The sequence below is a fragment of the Pistacia vera genome, unplaced genomic scaffold, assembly GCF_008641045.1.
Source record: "Pistacia vera cultivar Batoury unplaced genomic scaffold, PisVer_v2 Contig177, whole genome shotgun sequence".
Taxonomy (NCBI): domain Eukaryota; kingdom Viridiplantae; phylum Streptophyta; class Magnoliopsida; order Sapindales; family Anacardiaceae; genus Pistacia; species Pistacia vera.
Window position 1 is genome coordinate 599,049 of NW_022195866.1, and position 7,972 is coordinate 607,020.

Genomic DNA, 7,972 nt, shown 5'->3' on the forward strand with positions numbered 1-7,972 from the left:
TTGTAGGATATAGTCTAGTTCATAAAGGCTATAGGTGTTTAAGTCCTGAAGGCAAACGCAAAATTTTTATTACACCCAATGTCACTTTTATTGATGATGAATTTCCTTTTGTACACAATTTCTTCACTCTCAAGTTCCACCTTTTTCACAGTCAACTAACATCTCTTCTAGTTTTAGCTTTCCTTTTTTGTCAGTACCATCATCAATGTCTCCTATTGATTTAGTTCCTCAATCACCAATAGCTCCCAACAGTAAAGTATCTCCAGTAGTATCATGTTCTGCATCCATTCCTACTTCAAGAGTTGGTGCACAAAACTCCTCCTCAACATCACTTTCCCATCAATCCAAACCTGTCTCCAACACCACTCTACCTTCAGAAAGTTTTTCCTTACCATCATCAGCTTTACCTCACCAATCACATGTACCAGTTACTGAATCTCATCCAACACCTACCACATTACACCCTTTCACCAGTCAAAATCAACCTACTACATCACAACCTCACTGATTACAAAATCAGGAGCCTTCTCACTACCAGGAACCTCATTCCTGCCCTCTCATAGTAGACTTAACACCATCTCAATTGTCTGTTTCATCCACTGATAAACCTATGACATCACACCCTCTTACCATTCAAAATCAACCTATTACATCCCAATCTCACCAATTACAAAATCAGGAGCCTTCTCACTGTCCTCTTGTAATTGATTTGACTCCATACAATTTCTTACTTCATCAACTAGTTTGCCTACTACATTAAACCTTCCTAAAATAGATCATTCAACATCAGCAACCTTTCCTCTACCTATAAACACGCATCATATGTTAACAAGAGCAAAAACTAGTCTTCAAAACAAAATAGCCCTTATCATATATGGTCAAGAACCTGTCCTACCAAAACCTGATTCAGTTGTTGAAGTCTTGGTCAGTAGTGAATGGAGAGAAGCCATGTAACTTGAGTATGATGCACTATAAAGAACAACACTTGGTCCCTTGTTCCCAAGATGAATGATATGCAAATTGTTGGTAACAAATAGGTCTTCAAGACAAAGTTTCATGCTAATGGGTCCCTACAAAAGTACAAAGCAAGGCTGGTTGCCAAGGGGTTTTAGCAAACCCCTGGCTTGGATTTTTTTGAAACTGTTAGCTCTATTATTAAGCCCTAAACCATCAGAATTATACTAACCCTTGCTGTGACTAATGGCTGGGACATCCAATAAATAGATGTCAATAATGCATTTCTAAATGGTACTCTTAATCAAACAGTTTATATGAGGCAGCCTGAAGGATTTGAAAATCCTCAATATCCTACTCATGTTTGCAAGTTGAACAAAGCCCTTTATGGCCTTAAACAGGCTCCAAGAGCGTGATTTGACAAGTTGAAGTTTGCTCTTCTGGACAGAGGTTTTAAAAACTCTATATCTGGCTCCAGCTTATTCATTCTTAAAATTGATTCCTATATCATCTATGTCCTTGTATACATTGATGATATATTGATTACTGGATCCAATGTCTCATCCATACATCAACTTGTTCAAGATCTCAATGATCAGTTTGCCTTAAAAACTCTTGAGTCTATTAAGTATTTTCTTGGTTTGGAAGCCACAAGGACCTCTGTTGGCATTCACTTGAAGCAAACAAAATACATCATTGATTTGCTATCCAAAACTAAGATGATGGATGCTCATGCATGTTCCACTCCCATGGCTGTTGGCGCAAAACTTTCTTCCATTGACAGTGAATTGTTCAAAGATCCTAGCCTATACAGAAACACCATCAGGGCCCTCTAATACTGAACTTTAACCAGACCCGACATCTTATCATGGGTTGCAATTCAGACCAGTTGCATCTCTGAATGTTGAATGCTATGCTGATGCAGACTGGGGCAATAACTTAGATGATCGACAATCCACAAGTGGGTATTGTGTTTATCTAGGACCTAATCTTATCCAATGGAGTTCATGAAAACAGAGGGTTGTTGCCCTTTCTTCAACAAAGGCTAAATATAGAGCCTTAGCACACATAGCCACTGAAATAGCTTGGTTACAAAGCATGTTTTCTGAGTTAGGTTTGATTCTGAACACTCCTCCAGTAATTTAGTGCGATAATGTCAGCGCTGGTGCCCTTGCTACAAATCCTGTTTTTCATTCCAAGACCAAGCATATTGAGATTGATATTCATTACATCAGGGATCAGGTTTTAGCTAAAAAGATCATGGTTCAGTATGTTCCATCTCAGATGCAAATTGATGATGTACTTACCAAAGCTTTATCAGCAGCTCAATTCCTTGAATTGAAGTAAAAATTGACTGTTATAGCCATGCCTGATTCTGGAAAAAGAGAGGAAGTAAAGTGTTGTACTAAAGACTCTGCGCGCTGATGCAGAAGCTAAAATATCAAGCTAATTTAGAAAGTTGTTACTACAACAATTCAGCTAGTAGACTGTAGTTCCGAAGTTGAAAAGTAAAATGTAGTTTAGAAAGTATTAATTGAAGCAACAGATTTAGCTAAAGCTAGAGCAGAGTTTAATTAATAAAAAAAAAAAAAAATGCAGTTCAGAAGCTATTAATTGAAAGAGCAGTTTTAGCTAAAGTTGGAACATAATTTAGTGCTCAGTTGATGATCGGTATTGTGTGTGTCAATTACACCATGAGTAGTATATGATGTGGTGTTGTTTTGATGATCAGTATTGTGTGTCAATCACATCATGAGTAGTATATGCTGTGGTGTTGTTTTAAAAGTCATTCAGGCTGCTGACAAGAAGAAACAAAGTTCTGAACCTTAGCTGTCAAAAACATAGCCAGGGAAATGAAGTTTGGTTTGAAGGGAAGTGTTGACCTTCAACCACATGAGGAGTAGTTCAGTTTGAGGGGAAATGTTGACCATACAAAGGGTGAAAACTGCAATTCTGAAAAACACAGAGGATCACACAGTTATTTGTCAAAGATGATGTCATTTTAAGTAGCTCACTTTATAGATATCAATTGTAAATTGTTTAAGCTCACATGAGCCACTTTACTGATTCTAACTGATTCTCTCTTTTATATATAAGAGAGATCTTGGTTGTATTCACTCTTAACACTAGTGTTAAATACAAAATCAGTTGTCAATTTCATTTTTGCTTTCTTAAAATCTTCACAAATTTCCACATTATAAGTAGGGGGAAGATTACTTTCTTTCCTAGCTTGGTTTATCATTCGGAATGACTCAAATTTAAGCATGTTAACGAAATCTTCAATTGGAAAAATGATTGATAAAAGATCAGACGTTATTTTGTGCAAGTGCAAGGAATTGAATTATTCTGCAAGTTCGAAGCGTAGTGGCGGTTGAGTCTTTGCCTAAGTCAATAAATGTCAAACAATATTTTAGAGTGAATTGGAAAAAAAAAAAAAAAAAAATATATATATATATGTGAAAATTTTAAATATGTGTGTTTTGTATCAATATATTGGTGTACATGCACGGTGTATTATCTGTATACATAATTTATTTTATAATTCGTACATATGACTTTCAAACAAAATTGTTTTGTACAGATTTTCAAATATTTCTCGTTATAACCATAATATTTTTGAGATTTCTGCATTTTTTTTTTTAAATTACTCCAAATTCTCCGACTATAGTTTATATTACACATATGCTAAAGAATAATGCGATTCAAAGTATATTTAAACCTCTTTGATAAATAATAAATTTCTGAGTTTCAAGGTGTTTAAAGATATTTATATTTCATTTATTGGTATCAAGTCTACATGCACAAATGCAATGCTTACTTCATGGATTGAAAAGGAAATGGGATTCTGAATCCCTATTCCATTAATTTCATATTAAAATTCAAATTTATCTTTATCCTTCAATATTATATGATTAAGAATATTTATTTTTTTAAATTAAAATAATTGAATTTATTTGAAATAAAAGCATATTGAATTAGATGCTCACTATATGAGGGAACATGTCACAGCTAACAAGCTTAAGGTTCACTTTGTTTCTACTGAATTTCAGAAAGCTGATGTATTTACTAAAGCTCTCTCAGCCTCCAAGTTTGAAACTCTAAGAGAGAAACTGACAGTAAGAGATTCTCCCAAAGGGAAACAGTCTGGTCTACTTACAGATTCTGAGAGAGAGTAAGTTATGTAGAATTATCCTGAACTTACTCTACAGTTTTAGGGCATGATTCACTACATGAAGCTATGTTTTTTGCTGGATGTATTCAGGTGTATGTTGGTCCAGAATTATCCTGAACTTACTCTACAGTTTCAGGGCCTGTTCACTACATGAATTTTCAAGCTGCATTTTCTGATCTTTACTTGTGTTTCAGAGTTATTCTGCTGTTTTAAGATGTATATTGGGGTTGCACTTCAGAGAAAGTTTTGCATTTTCAGGCTGCGTTTTCTGATCTTGACTACAGATATGTTTCAGAGCTATTCAGCAGATTCAGGGCATTTCTTGGTTCCTTACACTATCTGAAGTCACTTTTTTCAAAAAAGTTTTTGCAGCTATCAGTCGTTTTACATTGCTTATTGTGTTGTTAATGTAAGACATTCAGCAGAAGTACTAATGTGAAAAAATCTAAGTCCTGCAGGTGTGCAATTATACAGTTGAGCACGACACATTGTAAGTTGAATTGCTGCCACTTTCAGAACAGAGTTTTTATAGATTTAATAAGTGCTACCTGATGTAGTGCAACAGATCAAAGGAAGCATTAGTCAAAACTGTGGTCTTTCTTTTAGTCTTATGGAAGTTTAGTTTACGCGAGAATGTTAGGATTTGTGAAAAGGTACAGAGAATGTAACAAATAACTTGTTGGCTGAGTGCTAAGGAGGTTTGGTTTAGGGGAGGATGTTAGGAAAAGTGAAAGTTGTTACACATTGTGAAGTAGGTGTATGGTTGACTGAATTGTGTTGACTTGTTGACCACAGTCCATTTTGTACATAAAGAAACCGTGTAATACTTCACAAACTAATGAAAAATACAACACGTCTCTTAAGGAAATTTTCTCTCAAATTTTCCCTCTCCTTCTCACACTTTCCTGGTTTTTCTTGCTACTCTTTACTTCTCATTAAATTAATCATCTCTTTCTGAAAATGGCCCAAACCCAGCATGCAGCTTAAATACATTTCTATGTATTCCATGTAAAAATTGGTCTTCAATACTTCCCAACAAACAAGTCCATTCTCAACATCTCCATGTCCAAACCAAGCAAAATAAGAACAAATAGAACAAAGAACAAAACCCAAATCAACAATATGCAAAAAAATATAATGTAATCTGTCTTAAAAAAAAAAAAAAAAAAAATACCTGCCAATGAGTCCCGAAGATCAAACAGTCTTGGGAGGATCAAACAATCTCTTGATTTCCATCAATTGAAGGGATATGAAGCTTAATCTCCACTGGTTTCTTCTCTTTCTAAAATAGAAAAAGGGGAAAAAGGTTTAAATTAGACTAAAATAAAAGCAACTACTAAATAAAAGGGCCAAAATAAATACTTTTATAATTTTAATAAATGGAACTTACTTTGCTCTTTTTCTTCACTCCATTGAGATTGTGACACCAATCACCTCCACATAGTAGCGCTTGCATTGTTTCCTGAGACAATGAAGCTCGATAAGTGTCAATAGCTCTACTTCCAGCACTAAAAGTAGCATTTGAAGCCACCTTGGTGATAGGAATGACTAGTATACCACGAGTCATCCTAGATAAGATAGGGTATTTCAAAGTATTCGCCTTCCACCACTCTAAAGCATCAAATGCTTCATGATCCCCCTAACCCTAGATGCCTTGACACTTATAACATCCTTTTCCCAAATAATAATCTAATTCAGATTTTTTTGGTTCAACTGTTTCAACCACGCCCAGATAATTCAAAAATTCTAACTAACCAGAAGATTCATCTTCTGCATTCACCTCACCAACCCTTTCAGTTCCAACACTGTGGTTAACAGTAGAAGATTGATTATCAGCCACATATTCCCCATAAAGCTCATACAAGGCCTCCTAAACTCTTATAATGGTCAACATACATTTTAGGGAAGCAAAAGTCAATCATCCTCATTTTGCACCTAAGGTCCAAGACAATAGCTACAACCATCAACAAATTACATTCCCCCAATACTTATCAAACTTCTTTTCCATCTTCTTCAACATGTCTCGAATAAATTCATTTTCATCTTCTGATTTTTTATCCAACAATACTCTCACTTGATAAACCTCGTTAAGAAATAAATTTGAAGTTGGATAGTCATTCTTAGATGTGATATTAGTGGCAACACTAAAAATGTTCAAAATTTCACAAACTTCCTCTACTTTCTCCCAATCTTCTAGGTCAGGACAAGAGATGATAATCAAGCTCTCTTTCTCTGAATCTTGGAAAGACATCTTTGAACTTAAGAGCAGTTGCCAATATCTTATAAGTTGAAATCGACCTCATTTTACAGTCTAGAATGAGCTTTCGGTAAGGCAATTGCAAATGTTTCACAATCTCTGAAAATATGATAAGTTGCTCTCCGATTGATTGATATATGAAACACTATCATGGATGTCTTCAATGATGTACTTAATCTAAGAAAGACAATCTTGAACCATAATATTTAATATGTGTGCACAACACTGAACATTAAACAATTTACCTCCACCAATGAGCTTCTTGTTTAATGAAAAAAATGTTCTTCAGAACCCTAATTGCCAAAATCATTACTTGAAGCATTATCAACTGAGATCGTGTAGACCTTGTTTTCAATTCCCCATTCCATCAAACACTTATAAATGGAATTAGCAATCTAGAGACAATTACGAGAAGGAGGTAAATGAACAAAGTTGAGAACACGTTTGTTCAACCTCCAATTGCTATCTATCTAATGCCATGTTAAAACTATGTACTCAATCTTCTAATTACTTGAATTCCATAAATCTATCATCAACCTAATTTTACTAACACTCCTCAACAAAGTCTTTAACTTCTTCTTTTCCATATCATACACCTTCACACAATAATTTTTACTAGTATTGCGTGATATCCTTTCCCAGTCTAGCATCCCATATTTTAGACTATTGTCAAAACCCTCCTCCTCCATAATTGTAGATGGATTCTCATGCATAAGCACCCAATGCGCTGTAGGGTTTTCATTGAATAATACGCGGAATATAATACAAAACATTATTCAATTTAACCTGTTAATCCCATGATCAAGATTGATATATGCAATCTGTTTATAAAATAAAACAACCCATACAAGGTTTGTTGTTATTACCTGCATTTGGAGGCTCCTTCAGGTTCTTCGATTTACTTTTCGCTAGTTAATTCAAGACGGAATTGCTCTTGAGAAGTCCACACGAAGGCACGGAAGCTAATCCACATGCAAGGAAGTTTGCTAGAATCCTTGAGTGCAAGAAGAGAGAACACACAATTGAGAGAAATAAATTCTCTCTCAAAAACTTAATAGGCAACTAGCATTTTTTATTTGGGAGAAAATAATGAACTTTATTTTATTTAATTCTCCCGTTCCTTTTCTTATATAGTGGGAAGAAAATATTCCCCATTAGGAATAGAAATATTTCTATTCCTTATTTTGGAATGGGATATTTTCCAATTAAATATACCTTTCTATTTTGCAATAGGATATTTCCCAATTAAATATATATTCCTAGTAAATAAATATGAATATCTATTTATCCATATATTCAATTAATGGGATATTTAAATAATTTAAATATATTAGATATATTTATTCCATATATTTATTCCATATTAATATTAATATAATTACAACTTTGCTCAATTGACTTCAATATAAATATTGAATGTTGGCAACAACCTTTAGTGAATTTAATTGCATAAAAATTACCAAAATACCCTTTTCGTCCAAAAAAGATGAAATTACCCTTCATTTTTGAATGATTTAATTCCTTTACCAAGTGAATTAAACCTAAGCGGAATAGGTTTCTAAGTTGATTTTAGTGTTCATTCTTCAGCA

The 7,972-nt window shown here is 34.2% G+C and overlaps 1 long non-coding RNA gene across 1 annotated transcript; it reads right to left on the minus strand.

Annotated features, from left to right (window-relative positions):
* Positions 1–4,697: 4,697 nt before the first annotated feature.
* On the minus strand, positions 4,698–7,451 carry LOC116126169. Its single transcript, XR_004127441.1, has 4 exons — positions 7,250–7,451; positions 5,517–5,588; positions 5,301–5,408; positions 4,698–5,184 (listed from the first exon to the last, which is right to left on the minus strand). It is a non-coding gene; the product is annotated as an uncharacterized LOC116126169 (long non-coding RNA).
* Positions 7,452–7,972: the final 521 nt, after the last annotated feature.